Below are 22232 nucleotides of genomic sequence, written 5' to 3' on the forward strand. Positions count from 1 at the left end.
CTATAGCAACACGAAAGCGACACCAGTTTCTGAGGAGCGTCCCCCTTCTGCGCTGGAAAAACGAGACGTCCAAGGAAAGCCAACAAAGAAAGCCTCCAACCACCCCCAAGAAAAGAGTCACTCTCATGAAGCTTCACTCGTCCCACCCACAACGACAACCTCAACCAGCTGGGCAGACGAAAGCGACCATAACAATGCCGACGAAGAAATGACAGAATTTTCAGAAACTAAGAAAGACTGTAAGCTAGCCCCACAGGTGGCTGATTTCTTCAACGAAGACGTCTCCGCGAACGGACATTCTAATGAACACGGACGCACCACTGAAACATTTGCTACCGGTGAATATTATTAAAATGCGTTTTAAAGCTGACGCTTGCGAGACAACACAGAAGAATGTTTTTAAAGTTAGATCAAGTAGAAGGAAGAATGTCTGACATACAAGCATACACAATCGCGACAGTAAACCTTAATAAGATTCATAGTTCCTTTAAACTACAGAACTTAAAAGATTTTGTATATGCTTCTGACAGTGACATTATACTTTTACAAGAAGTGACAGACATTGAGCTTGGTAACGTACCTGGCTTCAACGCCATTACAAACCCAGGGCATGGAGCGGAAATGGGCACGGCTCTGCTCACAAAGGAGGGCATAGTAGTCCAAGATGTAGTAAAACTACCCAACAGTAAAGGCATAGCGGCCACAATAAACAAAATACGACTCATTAACGTGTATGCCCCTTCGGGATCCAGTAACAGGCACCGCAGAACGGAGTTCTTTAAAGAAGAAATTGTCCCACTATTTGGAACTCGATATGAACACCTTATCCTGGGAGGAGATTTTAACTGTGTTTTGCATGCCAAAGACCATACTCCCAATTTCAGCAAGTGTACTGAAATGGAACGTATAGTTAATGACTTGAAACTAATAGACTCATGCGAACATATGCACGGTGCAGCCCCTGGCTTCACCCAAGCCACAAGTCACTCGGCGAGCCGTCTCGACAGGATATATGTAACGCACAACTTGAAACACCTCATTTTGCAGTCCGAAGTATGGCCTACCGTTTTTTCTGCTCATGCTGCATATATATGCACAATCAATCTGATAAAACAAGGGACCTTCCGAGGTAGAGGCACATGGAAGCTCAACGTATCACATCTGGAAGACCATGCTTGTCAGGAGGCATTTTACAGGGTATGGAGAGAGTGTGAAAGCAAATTTAGCTCGTACAACTCTGGCACTGACTGGTGGCTGAAACATGCCAAACCTAAAATACGGAGGTTTCTCATGAACTACTCAAAAGACAAAAACTTTTGGTACAAATCAACTATAGAATTTTACTTTCAATGTCTAAGGGATTTTTACAGGTCCGATGCAACAGTTGTGGACTACTACGAAAGAATTAACAAAATTAAAACAAAAATTTTAGCACTACGGCGTAAACAACTGGAAGACTACCACATAAGGTCGCGTGCCCAGAATATAGCACAGCACGAGGTCACTTCCATTTATCACGTCATTCGTGAAAGCAAAAGGGCGTCTCGCAAGATATTATCTGAAATAACAACTGATGATGGAAGGAAGCTGACGAAGCAAAGAGAGATTAAAGAGGCAATCATACAGCATTTTGAATCCTTAATGTCTAGTTTTTCCCGAGGACATGCAGCTTTACTTTATGATTAAATGATGATGGCGTCCTCTTGGGTAAAATATTCCGGAGGTAAAATAGTCCCCCATTCGGATCTCCGGGCGGGGACTACTCATGAGGACGTCGTTATCAGGAGAAAGAAAACTGGCGTTCTACGGATCGGAGCGTGGAATGTCAGATCCCTTAATCGGGCAGGTAGGTTAGAAAATTTAAAAAGGGAAATGGATAGGTTAAAGTTAGATATAGTGGGAATTAGTGAAGTTCGGTGGCAGGACGAACAAGACTTTTGGTCAGGTGATTACAGGGTTATAAATACAAAATCAAATAGGGGTAATGCAGGAGTAGGTTTAATAATGAATAAAAAAATAGGAGTGCGGGTTAGCTACTACAAACAGCATAGTGAACGCATTATTGTGGCCAAGATAGATACGAAGCCCACACCTACTACAGTAGTACAAGTTTATATGCCAACTACCTCTGCAGATGATGAAGAAATAGATGAAATGTATGACGAGATAAAAGAAATTATTCAGGTAGTGAAGGGAGACGAAAATTTAATAGTCATGGGTGACTGGAATTCGTCAGTAGGAAAAGGGAGAAAAGGAAACATAGTAGGTGAATATGGATTGGGCGGAAGGAATGAAAGAGGAAGCCGCCTTGTAGAATTTTGCACAGAGCATAACTTAATCATAGCCAACACTTGGTTCAAGAATCATAAAAGAAGGTTGTATACCTGGAAGAATCCTGGAGATACTAAAAGGTATCAGATAGATTATATAATGGTAAGACAGTGATTTAGGAACCAGGTTTTAAATTGTAAGACATTTCCTGGGGCAGATGTGGATTTTGACCACAATCTATTGGTTATGAACTGCAGATTGAAACTGAAGAAACTGCAAAAAGGTGGGAATTTAAGGAGATGGGATCTGGATAAACTGAAAGAACCAGAGGTTGTACAGAGTTTCAGGAAGAGCATAAGGGAACAATTGACAGGAATGGGGGAAATAAATACAGTAGAAGAAGAATGGGTAGCTCTGAGGGATGAAGTAGTGAAGGCAGCAGAGGATCAAGTAGGTAAAAAGACGAGGGCTAATAGAAATCCTTGGGTAACAGAAGAAATATTGAATTTAATTGATGAAAGGAGAAAATATAAAAATGCAGTAAACGAAGCAGGCAAAAAGGAATACAAACGTCTCAAAAATGATATCGACAGGAAGTGCAAAATGGCTAAGCAGGGATGGCTAAAGGACAAATGTAAGGATGTGGAGGCTTGTCTCACTAGGGGTAAGACAGATACTGCCTACAGGAAAATTAAAGAGACCTTTGGAGAGAAGAGAACCACTTGTATGAAAATCAAGAGCTCAGATGGCAACCCAGTTCTAAGCAAAGAAGGGAAGGCAGAAAGGTGGAAGGAGTATATAGAGGGTTTATACAAGGGCGATGTACTTGAGGACAATATTATGGAAATGGAAGAGGATGTAGATGAAGACGAAATGGGAGATAAGATACTGCGTGAAGAGTTTGACAGAGCACTGAAAGACCTGAGTCGAAACAAGGCCCCGGGAGTAGACAACATTCCATTTGAACTACTGATGGCCTCGGGAGAGTCAGTCATGACAAAACTCTACCAGCTGGTGAGCACGATGTATGAGACAGGAGAAATACCCTCAGACTTCAAGACGAATATAATAATTCCAATCCCAAAGAAAGCAGGTGTTGACAGATGTGAAAATTAGCGAACTATCAGTTTAATAAGTCACAGCTGCAAAATACTAACGCGAATTCTTTACAGACGAATGGAAAAACTGGTAGAAGCTGACCTCGGGGAAGACCAGTTTGGATTCCGTAGAAATGTTGGAACACGTGAGGCAATACTGACCTTACGACTTATCTTAGAAGAAAGATTAAGAAAAGGCAAACCTACGTTTCTAGCATTTGTAGACTTAGAGAAAGCTTTTGACAATGTTAACTGGAATACTCTCTTTCAAATTCTGAAGGTGGCAGGGGTAAAATACAGGGAGCGAAAGGCTATTTACAGTTTGTACAGAAACCAGATGGCAGTTATAAGAGTCGAGGGGCATAAAAGGGAACCAGTGGTTGGGAAAGGAGTAAGACAGGGTTGTAGCCTCTCCCCGATGTTATTCAATCTGTATATTGAGCAAGCAGTAAAGGAAACAAAAGAAAAATTCGGAGTAGGTATTAAAATTCATGGAGAAGAAGTAAAAACTTTAGGTTCGCCGATGACATTGTAATTCTGTCAGAGACAGCAAAGGACTTGGAAGAGCAGTTGAACGGAATGGACAGTGTCTTGAAAGGAGGATATAAGATGAACATCAACAAAAGCAAAACGAGGATAATGGAATGTAGTCAAATTAAGTCGGGTGATGCTGAGGGAATTAGATTAGGAAATGAGACACTTAATGTAGTAAAGGAGTTTTGCTATTTAGGGAGTAAAATAACCGATGATGGTAGAAGTAGGAGGATATAAAATGTAGACTGGCAATGGCAAGGAAAGCGTTTCTCAAGAAGAGGAATTTGTTAACATCGAGTATAGATTTAAGTGTCAGGAAGTCATTTCTGAAAGTATTTGTATGGAGTGTAGCCATGTATGGAAGTGAAACATGGACGATAACTAGTTTGGACAAGAAGAGAATGGATGCTTTCGAAATGTGGTGCTACAGAAGAATGCTGAAGGTAAAGTGGGTAGATCATGTAACTAATGAGGAGGTATTGAATAGGATTGGGGAGAAGAGAAGTTTGTGGCACAACTTGACTAGAAGAAGGGATCGGTTGGTAGGACATGTTTTGAGGCATCAAGGGATCACAAATTTAGCATTGGAGGGCAGTGTGGAGGGTAAAAATCGTAGAGGGAGACCAAGAGATGAATACACTAAGCGGATTCAGAAGGATGTAGGTTGCAGTAGATACTGGGAGATGAAGAAGCTTGCACAGGATAGAGTAGCATGGAGAGCTGCATCAAACCAGTCTCAGGACTGAAGACCACAACAACAACAACAATGTCTAGTCAAACAGTTGACGAACAGCTTCAAGACGAATTAATGATCAACCTCCAGGGCAAAGTATGCCACGTGGAAGCTCAAACTCTCATCTCGCAAGTGACTGAAGGAGACGTCGAAGGAGCTATATACGGAAGCACGAAAAATAGGGCTCCAGGGGCAGATGGAATTCCGTCCGAATTTAATCGCAGATTCAGGGGCCTCGTAAAAGGCAAGTTTACTCTCATCTGCAACGAACTGCTAAACCCTGAAAATGACATCTCGAAAGAATTTCGTGAGGAACTTGTAGTGTTAGTGCCAAAAACTACCAATACGAAATCTGTAAGCGCTCTGAGGCCAATTACACTTTTAAACAGCGATTATAAAATCTTTGGCCGCATCCTCGCTCGCAGGCTGAAAACCACAATGACCAGCATCACTGGCCCTTATCAAACAAGTGTGGGCAAAGACAGAAGAATTGTCCAGACCCCCTGTGGTTACAGGGACCTAATCTCAACAGCCGACGTCTGCAAAATAAAATGTGCACTCATCTCACTCGACTTCGATAAAGCCTTCGACAGGGTTGATCATAGTTTTCTCCTTCGCACCATGGGCGCAATGGGCTTCCTACCTAGATTCATTGCGGTAATAAGAAATTCATTAACAAACAACTCAGCCAGATTTGTCATCAATGGACACATTAGCAGCTCCATTAGGCAAGGGTGTCCAATGTCAATGGCACTCTTCGCCATCGCCATCGAGCCCCTGCTTGCCTCCCTTATGAAACATCTACAAGGACTACAAATACATGGAGAAAAGATCGTGTGCAAGGCATACGCTGATGATGGCTTCCTAGTCGTGAATGGCGCTGAAGTACAGAGCGCACTACGAACAGTAACAAAATATGAACAGCCATCTAGTGCAAAACTTAATAGTACAAAGTCGGGGATTTTCAACATCGGCCTTGGAATTGGGACGCAAACGCAGGATCTGTTACGCGAGCTTGTAACCATGAAATGTCTCGGTATAGATTTTAAAAGAAATATCTAGCACACTATTGCTGCGAATTATCGAAAATTACTTAACAGCATACGCGCCTCTGTACAAGCACATAGTATTAGGAAACTCGGTGAACTTCAAAAAGTAACAGTGGCAAATGTATACATCACATCCAAATTTAATTAAGTAGCACAAGTTCTGCCACCACCTGCGACTTTGTTGAAAAGCATCGCATCTGCACTAGGACACTTTGTGAGCCGCGGACGTATTTTTAAAGTCAAATATGACATTCTGATGCTCCCTACGAAATGTGGTGGGTTAAAGCTCACCGATGTCAGCAAAAAAGCGCACGCCTTATACCTTGCTACCACATACAAACAGTGGAAAGAGCCAAGTGGTACCCTTGCTGCAGATTTGTTAAACGAAATAGCTCCTGCTGACGTCAGTGCACCTATAAATGTCCAACACATACCCAACAGACTATACCACTTGAAATACTTTTTCGTAGAATACAGCTACATACAGGCAAGGATTCCTGAAAAAGACATCATGAAGGAAAAGAACTTTACAATAACTTGATGAAAGACAAACCCAAAAACGACGTAGAACAAAAGTATCCTTGTTATAACTGGGGAACAATATGGCAAAATATTCACTGCCGGAACCTGCCAACGTATGTCAAATCGACCTGGTACTTTGCTGTAAACAGAAAAATTACGACGAACTCTAAACTTCACTCTATTCGATTGGCAGAGTCACCGCTGTGTACATTATGTAATATACCATGTACAGAAGAGCATAGATTGCTGTGTGACAGGGTAAAAGAAATATGGCTCTACATCAGACAAAAGATAGAGAGCTTCAGCAGAACTACGCCCAATGCCGTTAAGACTGCTGAATTTTTAAACCCTGACGGTACACCGTACCTCAAAACAAAACGTAATGCAATTAACTGGTTGAAAGGCCAAACGATGCATTACATCCTAACAAAAGAATCAAGCAATAGGGCGGACTTCTGAATATACCTTGCAACTGAGCACCACAGTTTAATGTGTACTAAAAAATACAAAGAAAATTACGCAAATTTTTTTAACTAAAACAATCCTGTAACCAATAGAAATGCGTAATTTACATTACACATCCAAGCATTTAGTATATTAGACGATTGATTTTTAGTTAAAGTTTGTACTTCACGTAGTAGGAGGAGGATTTCCAACAGAAAGTAATCAGAGAAGATCATCAGTATAGACCAGTTAAGCCTATGTGTATCTATTATTTAGTTTTGGGAGAAGCACAGTGATGAAACTGATATACACCCTTTATTTAGTTTCTATCTTTCTTTCCTATTCTTTCCACAAGACGACATATTTATGTTAATTATGTGTAAAATCAAGCAGAAGAAGCCTATTTTACTTCTTTACCTTCTGTAGAAGGAAATTTTACTTATCAGCAATATTGAGTTTGCTTCTTTCCGGCCGGCCGGAGTGGCCGTGCGGTTCTAGGCGCTACAGTCTGGAACCGAGCGACCACTACGGTCGCAGGTTCGAATCCTGCCTCGGGCATGGATGTGTGTGATGTCCTTACGTTAGTTAGGTTTAATTAGTTCTAAGTTCTAGGCGACTGATGACCTCAGAAGTTAAGTCGCATAGTGCTCAGAGCCATTTGAACCATTTGAGCTTCTTTCCGTTTTTCCACGCAAGGAGAACCAAATTTACAGATGCAGTTACATTTCCATAACAATTATGTTACTGCCTTCTCAATGGAATTTACATTTATTTTTATTCAAGTCATGTTCCAAACAAAGGCAACAGAAGGGGCATACTTCGATTGTCGTTCAGAAGAAGCGCGTTTCCACACATCAAGTTACATTTATTCTTTAAAGGCGGAGAAGCCGGGCCGAGAAGGCAACACTTGGCGAGCGTAAAGGACGGGTTGAAGGGGAGGAAGGAAACCAGAAAATAAAAAATAAAAAAAATGGTAAGTGTCGTGCACCATAGATAAGATGTCGCGAGTTCGAATACATTAACGGCTAAATTTTTTAAAAACGCAATTCTGCTGTCTGCTGAAGTTACCAGTCTAATGGAACTTTGAACATAATTCCCTTCACTTCTCAACCCAAAATACTCTCATGTGGAAAAAGGACTAACTTCTGTGACATTTTGTTCTTTTCAGGTTTAATAGACATCCAGGCAGCAGATGCATCTCGAAGCTTTTGTGTTATGTATGGGGAGAGCGCATCGTGCCAAAATACGTCAGGAAAATATTTTCCACATTAGCTGTCGTGTGGCAGTGGCATTTTATTCTTCTTCAAACATTGTTTGACAGCTTTAACTCAGAACAAGTTTTCTACATGCATGTAATCGATAAACTGCATGTGCATAGTCAGACTCTTATAGATAACATCAGAGAATTCGCATATATCGTTGATGATTAATTTCACTCTCATGTTTACTATTGTTTCAACAACACTAAAGGAAACCTTACGAAAATTGTGCACTGTATTATAAGAAATGAAATAAAACTACCCACGATAACCTTACGATGAAAGTCTGTTTTAATAAAACTGAGTATCTGTACACAAGCATGCCTCTATCGACACGAATTAGTAAAATACTACTCACATTTTGATTGGGTCTGTGTTTAATCGGTATGCTGTGTCATACTCAAGAGGTATGCAAATGTGGCATTTCATAAATATAGCTATGTATTTCTAGAAACCCAAAATTTGCTTGTCAGCAGCGGAAATAAGCGTTACCTGTTATGCAGCATTGTAAGTTTTCCACCATTGCACTATGAGCCGAAAGTTTTTACCTGCAATTTCCTTATTGATGTTTGATCTGACTGCTTGTAGCTCTTTCACGGAAGAGATAAAAACGTTGAACTCAGTGAGACTGGAACTGCGAACTCCAACAGACGCTTTTCCACAGGTCAGCACGTTACCACAGAGCAGGCGAAGAGGTATGTCTCTTATCTTCCTCTTACGAGGCCAATAGTGGCTTGAACTCATAAACCGCTATTTAAAGGTCGAGATTAGTAGCGATTTCCACCTGAAACGACTTTCCTGGGCTGAAAACCGTAAGTTTACAACCTTTTGTTACACCTCAAGCGATAATAACTGAGATTATTCAATGGAAATGACAGGTAAAATCAAGTGAACTTTGAAGCTTAATTCCGTGCACACAAGGAAGTAACTCGTCGATCACAGAGTTGCCAAACATACGTTGCCTTGTTGCCAAATCTCAGTTACAGTACCAGCAGGAAGAAGACGAACCGATGTGATCCTCCAGCGGGCTGGGAAGTGACTATAGCCTGTGTCTCCAAGTCGCAGCTCCTACGGCCTGGAGTACGCAATGCGTCTGATTCGCATTTCTGTAACTAGGTTTAGGGACTGGAGCGTAGTTACTAAAAATACTCAGAATTGACTGCAAACTAAGCATCATAAATCAGCAACTCTCATAGTTATTTTTATATTTCTTTCGTAAGTATACTCAAAACTAAGAAACTCATTCACAGGCGTTTTCGTGCCTGACCGATAGTCGAGCACAACAAACAAATAAAAATAATGAAAGAATGTGTGTCTGTGTTTGTGTGTGTATGTGTGTGTGTGTGTGTGTGTGTGTGTGTGTGTGTGTGTGAGAGTGTGTGTGGCAGAGAGAGACAGAGAGAGAGAGAGAGAGAAATAAAAATGAATGAGAGAAAGAGAGTGTGTAAAAAATTGTTGTAAAGAAGATGACTCATGGTATGTAAAGTTCATTTAAAATGACACGTTCCACATCATTACGAAATGTCGTATTCATGATCTATGGAACAAGACTTAATCTAATCTAATCTAATCACATCATATTGATGACTAGCCATGAAGAGTCATGAAGTACCGAAAGTTTTTGCCAATACCAGTAACCAAATCAAACCTTGAAAATAAAAGACGACAATTTATGTAATAAACCGGTGCTCCTATCAAGACCCTTTCGTCCCTGTTAGCTAACCACGAAAGATGTCTGATATACCTCCATTCTGAAGTAACGAAGTGTGCATGCAATTAAAGATGAAGTGCATGATGTGAAGTTCTGTGACGGAGATACGAACCCAACACGTAGTCGACTTGTTAACTAAGAAAAATCAAATCTTACGAATCAGTTTTTCTTACTAGCTGCTAAGTGTTTGAATCTAAAATAAGGATACAAACTTTTATGCCTAAACGACAGTCGAACTGCACACCTACCGTGCATCCAGGAATATAGCTTAAGTATCAGTTGCTTACTCACCAACAGTAAGATGTGTGCGTGGTTGATCAGAAATAACGACAGCTATTGCGATTGTTGGCATCACATCAACAGACATTAAAAATGCACGTTTTTGTACTGGATCCTTTGGAGGAGACCTAGAGAAGATTGCAGTCTTGGGAAAAGGAACGAAATGATTGAACTATACTTTTCTGAGAGATTCAAATCCTCGAAAGTGCAGATACGAATTCGAATCACAGTCCAGCACCAAATTTTTCAACATCTCTTGTTCAATCAAGTACAAGTAAAATAAGGGACCTGTTCCTTTAAATGGCTATCGGTTCCTCAAGTAAAATAAAAATCTGTAATGTAAGTAAGTTTACTGGCGACTGTATTTCTGTTTGCCAAGACTTCCGCTAAGTTATTTCCCCTACGGAAACCGGCTCTGCCCAGTTGGTAATGAAGGAACGTGATATTTAATGTGGATTGTGGATTATAACGACTTTCTCTTGAGGTTACCAGAGGTAAAATAAATCTGTTTCTGCCTCCTGAAAGTAAATTCCTGAACCCACGCAGTGCACCTGTGGTAATTCGTTCCACCAGATCATTGTGGCCACATTTCCCAGCCTCAAGAGTGTGCTGAAACGGATGATGTGCTTAGCTTACAAAATTAGTCACGGTGGAAAAAATGCGAGTCTATTAAATGATTAAGTAGAAGCAAGATGTAAAGACTCTTCTAGGCATCATAGGTTCGAAGTAAAACCATTCTGAATTTTCACAAATTGAGCAAATTTCTCTTCGCCAGCTCTGTGGTAACTTGCTGACCTGTAAACGGCAACTGTTGGGGTTCGCAGCTCCAGTTTCACTGAGTTCAACGTTTTTATCCCTTCTGTGAAAGAGCTACAAGCAGTCAGATCAAACATCAATAAGGAAATTGCAAGAAAAAACTTTCGGCTCATAGTGCAATGGTGGAAAACTTACAATCCTGCACAACAGGTAACGCCTATTTCCGCTGCTGACAAGCAAATTTTGGGTTTCTAGAAATACATAACTACACTCCTGGAAATGGAAAAAAGAACACATTGACACCGGTGTGTCAGACCCACCATACTTGCTCCGGACACTGCGAGAGGGCTGTACAAGCAATGATCACACGCACGGCACAGCGGACACACCAGGAACCGCGGTGTTGGCCGTCGAATGGCGCTAGCTGCGCAGCATTTGTGCACCGCCGCCGTCAGTGTCAGCCAGTTTGCCGTGGCATACGGAGCTCCATCGCAGTCTTTAACACTGGTAGCATGCCGCGACAGCGTGGACGTGAACCGTATGTGCAGTTGACGGACTTTGAGCGAGGGCGTATAGTGGGCATGCAGGAGGCCGGGTTGACGTACCGCCGAATTGCTCAACACGTGGGGCGTGAGGTCTCCACAGTACATCGATGTTTTCGCCAGTGGTCGGCGGAAGGTGCACGTGCCCGTCGACCTGGGACCGGACCGCAGCGACGCACGGATTCACGCCAAGACCGTAGGATCCTACGCAGTGCCGTAGGGGACCGCACCGCCACTTCCCAGCAAATTAGGGACACTGTTGCTCCTGGGGTATCGGCGAGGACCATTTGCAACCGTCTCCATGAAGCTGGGCTACGGTCCCGCACACCGTTACGCCGTCTTCCGCTCACGCCCCAACATCGTGCAGCCCGCCTCCAGTGGTGTCGCGACAGGCGTGAATGGAGGGACGAATGGAGACGTGTCGTCTTCAGCGATGAGAGTCGCTTCTGCCTTGGTGCCAATGATGGTCGTATGTGTGTTTTGCGCCGTGCAGGTGAGCGCCACAATCAGGACTGCATACGACTGAGGCACACAGGGCCAACACCCCGCATCATGGTGTGGGGAGCGATCTCCTACACTGGCCGTACACCACTGGTGATCGTCGAGGAGACACTGAATAGTGCACGGTACATCCAAACCCTCATCGAACCCATCGTTCTACCATTCCTAGACCGGCAAGGGAACTTGCTGTTCCAACAGGACAATGCACGTCCGCATGTATCCCGTGCCACCCAACGTGCTCTAGAAGGTGTAAGTCAACTACCCTGGCCAGCAAGATCTCCGGATCTGTCCCCCATTGAGCATGTTTGGGACTGGATGAAGCGTCGTCTCACGCGGTCTGCACGTCCAGCACGAACGCTGGTCCATCTGAGGCGCCAGGTGGAAATGGCATGGCAAGCCGTTCCACAGGACTACATCCAGCATCTCTACGATCGTCTCCATGGGAAAATAGCAGCCTGCATTGCTGCGAAAGGTGGATATACACTGTACTAGTGCCGACATTGTGCATGCTCTGTTGCCTGTGTCTATGTGCCTGTGGTTCTGTCAGTGTGATCATGTGATGTATCTGACCCCAGGAATGTGTCAATAAAGTTTCCCCTTCCTGGGACAATGAATTCACGGTGTTCTTATTTCAATTTCCAGGAGTGTATATTTATGAAATGCCACATTTGCACACCTTTTGAGTATGACACAGCATACCAATTAAACACAGACCTAATCAAAATGTAAGTGAGTAGTATTTTACTAATTCGTGTCGATAGAGGCATGCTTGTGTACAGATACTCAGTTTTATTAAAACATACTTTCGTCGTAAGGTTATCGTGGGTAGTTTTATTTCATTTCTTATAATACAGTGCACAATTTTCGTAAGGTTTCCTTTAGTGTTGTTCAAACAACAGTAAACATGACAGCGAAATTAATCATCAACGATATATGCGAATTCTCTGACGTTATCTATAAGACTCTGATGATGCACATGCAGTTTATCGATTACATGCATGTAGAAAACTTGTTCTGAGTTAAAGCTGTCAAACAATGTGAATGTATGCTTTCCCGGCATATACAGCTGGCGAAGAGTTGTCGGGCTTCCAGCCGGGTGGCGGTGTCTTCAAACTGCGACGTTTCGACGAGTGACATACTCATCATCTTCGCTCATCATCTTCGCCAGCTGTCAAACGATGTTTGAAGAAGAATAAAATGCCACTCCCACACGATAGCTAATGTAGAAAATACTTTTCTGACGTATTTGGGCACGATGCGCTCTTCCCATACATAACACAAAAGCTTCAAGATGCATCTGCTGCCTGGCTGTCTATTATACCTGATAAGAACAAAATGTCACAGAAGTTAGCCCTTTTTCCACATGCGACTATTTTGGGTTGAGAAGTGAAGGGAATTATGTTCAAAGTTCCATTAGATTGGTAACTTCAGCACACAGCAGAATTGCGTTTAAAAAAAATTTAGAAGTTAATGTATCCGAACTCACTACATCTTATCTACGGTGCACGACACTTACCATTAAGCTACTAGCTGACACATAGCTACAACAGCTCCAGAGCTGAACAACAATTCCTCCAGACCTTCTGCATACCACAGCGCTGCGAGATAATGCAAATGGCTGGGTCTAGACCTCTGAGAGAAACAGTTATAGCTTTTCTGTTGCACTACATGACATTTTTTACAAACAGATAGCGCAATAGAATAGCTCAAGCGGAAAGGAACACTTCCTATTTAAATTTCTGCATCCTACACTGTTGGCAATTCTTTGTAGGTGGCAGTTACGTGATTTTATTTCGGTGATTACAAAACAGAGTCAAATGTAAGCACTGGGTAGCCGAGGCAACTAGTTCATGGTGATTCGGTCAACCAAGTAAATGAATTTACTGAACATGCTGCAATTTACTACAGGGAGCCTGTGTGTCAGAATTCTCATCCAGTGTGGCGCAATGGCGTTACGATAGAAAAATGAATCACAGAAAAGAGGGTTTGGTGGTCTGTTGGACTGATGGAAATTTCTTATACCTATGTTCTGAGTTCGACTCCCACTTTTGTCAATGATTTTAGATAGGGAGAGAAAGATTCCATTCTCTTCTGACTACACCAAGTGAAGAAGATATAATGGCAGTGTGGTCTGAGTTTGATCCTTTCGTGAGAATACAGGTCGGCTACATTTTGTTGTTTGATCAAAACTGCAGATTCCTCAACATCTCCAAATATTACGCGTGAATGGGTCCGAATCATGGCCCGGCACCAAAGATTTCATTATGTATTATCAAGCTCTAGCATGAGAACACCTATCTGCTGGTGGATAATAATTTTGATTTTTAATGTTTTTTCATTCGTTGTCAACACTAACGATATCTGACGTTTTTGTCTGCCAGTGGGACAGAACTATTTGCGAGATCACTGTAAGTTCAAGATGTTATTCCGAGTTGCTGGTGGAGAAAAATTCGGTAGCTGACGTCTCTTTGTGTGTAGTCAACAACGATATGAGTGGGGCTCTATTCCCAGTGAGCACTGAACTCTTCGTCATATTATTTCTAGTTCAAACATGCTCACATGTCGCTGCTGGTGCAACAAACCCATATTTAACGTTCGTTTTCTCTAGAATATAACAGCGGTACGTGCCGGGTTGGAGTCCTGGGAAGGAAAAAATTAATGTCTCGTCTCGTCTTTTCAGTTGAAACATCTAGCTACTGCCAAGGAAATCCGATATGTCACAGTTGGCTGTGTTTCAATATCAATCCGATTAGGTTCTGGGTTCGAAACCCTGTCCAACACAAAGCTTTACCTCACGGCATTTCAAGTAAGTTACTTGTGAAGAAGCAATATTTGACATCTCTCGCAGATCGTTAACAGGAACAAACGATGCTGGGGAGGAATTCGCGTCCGTTAAAAATGTTGGCGTTATGTAATTTAAAGTTGATATTTGCTAACTGTTACTGTCTAAAATCGATGTATATCACTGTCTGTATGCCTAATCAGGAATGACAGTTAGATTGCGTCAGTCTCGAAATCTTTGCTTAGTTTGCCTGACCTGGGTTTGAATCCATATGCAGAACGAGACGGTTCGTCGTGTCACTTGAAGTTCATACATATTCTCAACTAGCTGCTCGTGGATAACTTTTAATGTCATTTTTTGTTAAATAATAAGTACTGTATGTTACTTTGAAGAGGAAATCATGAATACGACGAACTTACTACGTGCATTACCTACCTGACGTAATAATGAGAATGGTAACATATCAGGTATGTCATTTATTGTAATAAATGTAGCTTACACGCCTTAAGGTCAGTCTTATATGTGATAAGGTGTTCCCTGATATTTGTGGCATCGTGGTATTACTTAATATCTAGAGTTACTGCGATACAGAGCAGTGTTTTCTAGTGGTGGATTGTTGGAACCATTTTCAATAGTCAAACGACTGTACCATGGGGCGATTAGAGGACCTGCTAGACAGCGGCGCTATGCCGGTTGCATGCGAATAAGGCGAAATGCAATTCAGGTCGTTCGGATGCATTTGAGTATCCCTGTACATGTTGTTGTTGTGGTCTTCAGTCCTGAGACTGGTTTGATGCAGCTCTCCATGCTACTCTATCCTGTGCAAGCTTCTTCATCTCCCAGTACCTACTGCAACCTACATCCTTCTGAATCTGCTTAGTGTATTGATCTCTTGGTCTCCCTCTACGATTTTTACCCTCCACGCTGCCCTCCAATGCTAAATTTGTGATCCCTCGATGCCTCAGAACATGTCCTACCAACCGATCCCTTCTTCTAGTCAAGTTGTGCCACAAACTTCTCTTCTCCCCAATCCTATTCAATACCTCCTCATTAGTTACGTGATCTACCCACCTTATCTTCAGAATTCTTCTGTAGCACCACATTTCGAAAGCTTCTATTCTCTTCTTGTCCAAACTAGTTATCGTCCATGTCTCACTTCCATACATGGCTGCACTCCATACAAATACTTTCAGAAACGACTTCCTGACACCTAAATCTATATTCGATGTTAACAAATTTCTCTTCTTCAGAAACGCTTTCCTTGCCATTGCCAGTCTACATTTTATATCCTCTCTACTTCGACCATCATCGGTTATTTTACTCCCTAAATAGCAAAACTCCTTTACTACTTTAAGTGTCTCATTTCCTAATCTAATTCCCTCAGCATCACCCGACTTAATTTGACTACATTCCATTATCCTCGTTTTGCTTTTGTTGATGTTCATCTTATATCCTCCTTTCAAGACACTGTCCATTCCGTTTAACTGCTCTTCCAAGTCCTTTGCTGTCTCTGACAGGATTACAATGTCATCGGCGAACCTCAAAGTTTTTACTTCTTCTCCATGAATTTTAATACCTACTCCGAATTTTTCTTTTGCTTCCTTTACTGCTTGCTCAATATACAGATTGAATAACATCGGGGAGAGGCTACAACCCTGTCTCACTCCTTTCCCAACCACTGCTTCCCTTTCATGCCCCTCGACTCTTATAACTGCCATCTGGTTTCTGTACAAATTGTAAATAGCCTTTCGCTCCCTGTATTTTACCGCTGCCACCTTCAGAATTTGAAAGAGAGTATTCCAATCAACATTGTCGAAAGCTTTCTCTAAGTCTACAAATGCTAGAAACGTAGGTTTGCCTTTTCTTAATCTTTCTTCCAAGATAAGTCGTAAGGTCAGTATTGCCTCACGTGTTCCAACATTTCTACGGAATCCAAACTGATCTTCCCCGAGGTCGGCTTCTATCAGTTTTTCCATTCGTCTGTAAAGAATACGCGTTAGTATTTTGCAGCTGTGACTTATTAAACTGATAGTTCGGTAACTTTCACATCTGTCAACACCTGCTTTCTTTGGGATTGGAATTATTATATTCTTCTTAAAGTCTGAGGGTATTTCGCCTGTCTCATACATCGTGCTCACCAGATGGTATTGTCATGACTGGCTCTCCTGAGGCCATCAGTAGTTCTAATGGAATGTTGTCTACTCCCGGGGCCTTGTTTTGACTCAGGTCTTTCAGTGCTCTGTCAAACTCTTCACGCAGTATCTTATCTCCCATTTCATCTTCATCTACATCCTCTTCCATTTCCATAATATTGTCCTCAAGTACATCGCCCTTGTATAAACCCTCTATATACTCCTTCCACCTTTCTGCTTTCCCTTCTTTGCTTAGAACTGGGTTGCCATCTGAGCTCTTGATATTCATACAAATGGTTCTCTTCTCTCCAAAGGTTTCTTTAATTTTCCTGTAGGCAGTATCTATCTTACCCCTAGTGAGACAATCCTCTACATCCTTACATTTGTCCTCTAGCCATCCCTGCTTAGCCATTTTGCACTTCCTGTCGATATCATTTTTGAGACGTTTGTATTCCTTTTTGCCTGCTTCATTTACTGCATTTTTATATTTTCTCCTTTCATCAATTAAATTCAATATTTCTTCTGTTACCCAAGGATTTCTATTAGCCCGCGTCTTTTTACCTACTTGATCGTCTGCTGCCTTCACCACTTCATCCCTCAGAGCTACCCATTCTTCTTCTACTGTATTTCTTTCCCCCATTCCTGTCAATTGTTCCCTAATGCCAATGTCTGTACATATCGAGCAGAATGTGTAAGGCAAACTGATCGTCATTTTGCAGAGGATGTCGTCATATCCTGGAGTAGCTTTGCTGGTAACTTTGAAGATGTTCCGCAGTTCTCAGAACTGAAAACGAGTCAGCAAGGATTGCATCATACCCATTCATGAAGGAGAAAAACCATCCGAGATCTGCAGTGATTCAGGGGTGACCGCTGGGGCCGGGACGATTTGTATGAAGTCATCCAGCCAGCCACGTAGACCTTTGCTCAATGGGAACTTGTTTCGGAATTTGCGTATGGCGGGCCAAGCCGACAGCAACGGACTTTCTGTGGTGAGCGCCTCACAGGACTATTTCCAAGACCGTTTCTTCCGCTCTATCAAAAAATGTTCGGTGATGACGGCCACATGTTTTCATCTGAGAAAATTCGATCAGAGGCTTTCTCTCTTATAGATGTTGAAAGTTAGCTTTCGTTCAGCAACTTGTCTTGAACATTCCTGGTTCCACTATGGAACTGAAAGACCTTACAGCCTCTGGATCGGTTTGACTTGCCTTTTGGTAAATATGGCCACCTCATTTACTAGGGAACTGAAGAGACTGTAACGCTGGTCTACGGGCCCTTGCAATAAACTTGCAGTATTCCTTGGATATATGTGTTTGATACGCCTCCCAAACTGATCTGCGCATATTCCATTTTGGTGACGTCACGTATGGACCTGCATCGCTCTTATTTATCGTAGTTGTTCGAATAGCAAAATGATCAGATCCAACCGGGTAGGGGCAGACCTCCCACTTAAACGCCTGAGAGATCTTGGAAAATCACAAGCTGATATCTATTGCAGACGGGCGTCTTCCAGTCAGCAGTATGAGAGATGGGCAATCGTTACTCAGAACAAATAAACCGAATTCATGTACGATGTCCAAAACAGGTGCTCCATATAGACCGTTCTTCTAGCATACCCAGGTCGTATGATGTGCACTGAAGTCCTCACAAAACAGGAAAGGAAGGGGTAACTGATTAACCAATGTATGCCGTTCATCACTTTCGGTTTTGGTTCTTGGAGGGCTCTTTAGTGCCACTATGGAGAGGTCTAAAGTCTTGAAACGCTACAGCCAGAAAGCCTCTTATGTGTGTGAGATCGACATATCTGGCAGAAGCAGTATAACAGTGACTGTATACTCGGAAATAGAGGCAACTTTCACCTGCGTCTGGTGGCGGCTTGCTGCTGCATTCCCGCCCGATCACGTCAGCACCTGTGTCTAGGTGAACAAGTATTTGTGTAGGAATTTCTCTGGTGTCAAGTATGAAAGGGATGTCGCCACCTCATGGCTGAGGGCATCTCTGTGTAATTCGACAGCTGACGACGACGCCTCTTCGCAGGAATTGCCGCTAACCTCATGTGTGCCCTACTGGACGGTGGGTGGCGGACGGCGTCTACGTGCATTGATTGCGCGTCTGTTGTGTCATTTTGCGAGCAGGTCTGTAAGTTGCGCTGTGCATTACTTGGACAGTTTACGAGTACTGAGAGTGTCTACACATCAATGTGTTGCATTATTTAGAAGGAGTCTGCATCTCTGTACTGAAATTATTTCGGTAGATTAGCTCTTTGATGCACAGATTTTATGTTTAATTAATTTTTTAATAAAACATGCATTTTCTATGTCTGGTGGGGTTGCTAATAAAGGAAAACATGAATTAAAATTTTTTATTGTATTGATTTTGGTTTTAGATGGTGGTATATATAATATACCACCATGCCACTTAGGGCCGTACCTAAAGTTTTTGAGATATCTTGGTTTGTGCTTGTAACTCACCTTTAAATTCTACTCTAAGCAGTAATAATTAGTATAATTAATGTAAAATAATTTTATTTCTGGCAATTGGTCATTTACAATACAAAATCAAATTACAAACCTTACAAATAAAATATGTTTCTTATTCCTTTTTGTGAAAATCTTGAAAGCACCTTTTTGTTTTGCTAAGGCACAAAGGCACTTTGCATTCAGCGCACATCCAGAAAGTGCGCACTTGCTTCTTTTTTGTACTGCATTTCGCACAACGTCTGGCGGTAGTACGCTCTGGCTGGTGGGATGAATTGTCGAGACGCTGGCGTGAGGAAACATATGGCTTGTTTTTCTTTACGTGGACTTGACTCTCATGAAGTCTAGATGGCCTCAATGGTGTTTTCTGGGTTACTAAGCTTTGCAGGATACTCATCCTGAAGACTTTGGCAGTCATTTTTTCTCTATCGCCTAGTTCCTTCCAAATTATATAGCTGTTGACGATACTGACATCAAGCAGGTGAAAGAATATTCGGTGCCACCACTTTTTACTTCTCCGGCTTATTTCATATGATTTTTTCAGTTGGTCGAACTTGTCGACATTGTTCATGTGTGCATTGTAATCCATCACTGCTTGAGGACAAGGTAGCTCTATGCGTGAACCATCTCTTTCACGGCGAGTCACTGTAGTAACTTCAGGACTGTGAAAATTTGAAAGGAGATGAACAGCTCTCTTATCTTTCCACTTCAAGTAGAGGATGCCACAGTTGCTGACCCTCCAGTCAAATTCACCTCTGCTTAATTCTTTGTCTGTTTTTAATTTGGGTAAATGTTTCCTTGTTGGTTGAACTGTCCCACAGGCATATATGTTTCTCTGCTGTAAACCAGCCAACAAGTTATAGCTATTGAAATAGTTGTCGAAATAAAGATAATGGCCTTTATTTACGAGTTCAGAGGACAAACTCAGCACTACATGCTCCCCAAGGCCTGTTTGCACTGTGTCACCTACTTTTCCGGTGTAAATATCAAATTTCAAGTTGTAAGAGGTCTTGTCACACAGCATCCACACTTTGTAACCACGCTTTATGGGTTTATCTCTCATGTATTGTTTCATACTGTTGCGGCCTTTGAATTTGATCATTGACTCATCAATTGCTAGGTGTTTGCTGGGTTGGTAACACTTGGAAAAAGATTCAGATAGTATCTTGATCACTGGTCGCAGCTTGTACAGTTTGTCATAACCTGGGTGTCCTTTTTCTGGATGCAATGTGTTATCATTCAGATGAATGTTCCTCAGTAACCATCCAAACCGATTTACTGCCATCAGAGATGCAATATAACGATCATGAAGTTCTGGGGCACTAGACCAGTAGTCTCTGTATGCTGGCATACGCTTTATACCCATCAAAATGTTGATTCCCAGGAAAGTTCGTATTTCATTGTCAGTTGTTGGAGTGAAAGACTTGCCAGATTGCGTCGCATATAAATTTGTTTGGAAAACGATTAGCTCAACTAGCTCTTTTGGAAATATTTTTTCGAATATATCGATAGGTTCTGGATCATCAATGTCCCTAATAAAAGCACTTGGTCCTGATTCACTGTCGAACTGCATTCCTGAGGTAGCATTGAATTGTTGTCCCCAAGTTGGCGCTGTGTCAGCAGCGCGTTTTGGCGGAGTGGACTCACTTTCTTCCTCGCTCTCTGAAACTTCGCCTTCAGACGACACAATAGCCTCCGCAACAATGCTTGCTTCATAATCAGATTCGTCATCTGTGGTGTCAACAGTGGAATCCTCGTCTGATGGAATTTCACACAATAATCGTTCGATTTCTTCATCTCGTAAGCCTCTTCTTGACATTTTCATTTTCAAACAACAGCCTGAATCCAAGTAAAGAATACGTAAGCAAAACAAAATGGAGAAAGAGCTAAAATAAGTCACAACACAATTAAAAACTAAACTTTGTAGCGGAGGATTTCGAATTTTATACTAGGAAACGAAATGCAATAGAATACTGCTACATGCACGGTGGTACAAATAATATACCACCAAAATAAATTGTATATAAATAACGGAAGATTGTGCATATGAATGTATACATGGGTTCATACCGTAGCTGTGACGTCCAAGATATGGAAAAAACACAGGCGCAACAAGAAATTCGTTATAAACCACTATTCACACGCAAAAACCATGCACAACTCAGCACGCAGCTTTCACAGTTGTAATCTATGCAATTCTTGGCGGGAACTGATTCCTTATAGGCAGTGAGTGCCATCTGTCTGATAAGTAGAGAACTAGGTGAGCATATTAGAGTGGTGGTCGTGCAGTTAAACCACTGTGCAAAGAGCCAAGAAAATTTTCAAAAGGTGGTATACTATGTATACCACCGTGCTCCAAAGAGTTAGGAGTTGTCTGCATGGCTGGAGACTGTTTATTGTGACCCCACGCACATCAGGGCGAGTGGTCTGTGTCAGTGTGATAAATATACTCCCTGCCTTAAATAAAATGTTCCAAAATAAATAGGGTGCACTCCTTCCTTACACTCCCCAGCTGCCAAGAGCAGGCTGAGGCATTTTCGCGCCATTTTCCTCCTACAGACCGCCATGTTGGATTATGTACAGGAGGGATAACAGCACCATCTGGTGGAAGTACTGTGTGCTAGGTCATTTGGACTCTAGATCTCGTGGTGGAGAGACTGCCTGAAAAATAATGACTCATGTCCAGAGTCGTTTCCCGCCGTTTCCCCAACCATCTTGGATTACGCCACAGGAGGGATGACAGCACCCTCTGATGACGATAGTGTGTACTAGGTCATTTGGAGTCTAGGTCTCGTGGCGGAGACGGTGCCTGCTAAATAAAAACTCATGTTCAGCATTGGAAAAGTCGTTTTCCTGCCATTTACCCCCACCTTCTTGGGTTACGTCTCGAAACGCACGACATCGCTCTCTCTGGGTGGTACTGAGTACTAGGTCTAGACCTCGTGATGAACACACTGTTTGACACCATCTTGGATAACGGTACCTACGTCATCACCTGACATCACGATCGCCACTTTAAAGTGGTTTGCAGAGTGTGAATGTAGATACTGAAGGCGTAACTAATGTTGTGATTCATGTGGTTTGTCGGTTCATATGATTGGGAAAACTTTCTCAGTAATAAAATTAAGAAACCTCGCTTTTCA

This window comes from Schistocerca cancellata, chromosome 3 (genome assembly GCF_023864275.1).
Source record: "Schistocerca cancellata isolate TAMUIC-IGC-003103 chromosome 3, iqSchCanc2.1, whole genome shotgun sequence".
NCBI lineage: Eukaryota > Metazoa > Arthropoda > Insecta > Orthoptera > Acrididae > Schistocerca > Schistocerca cancellata.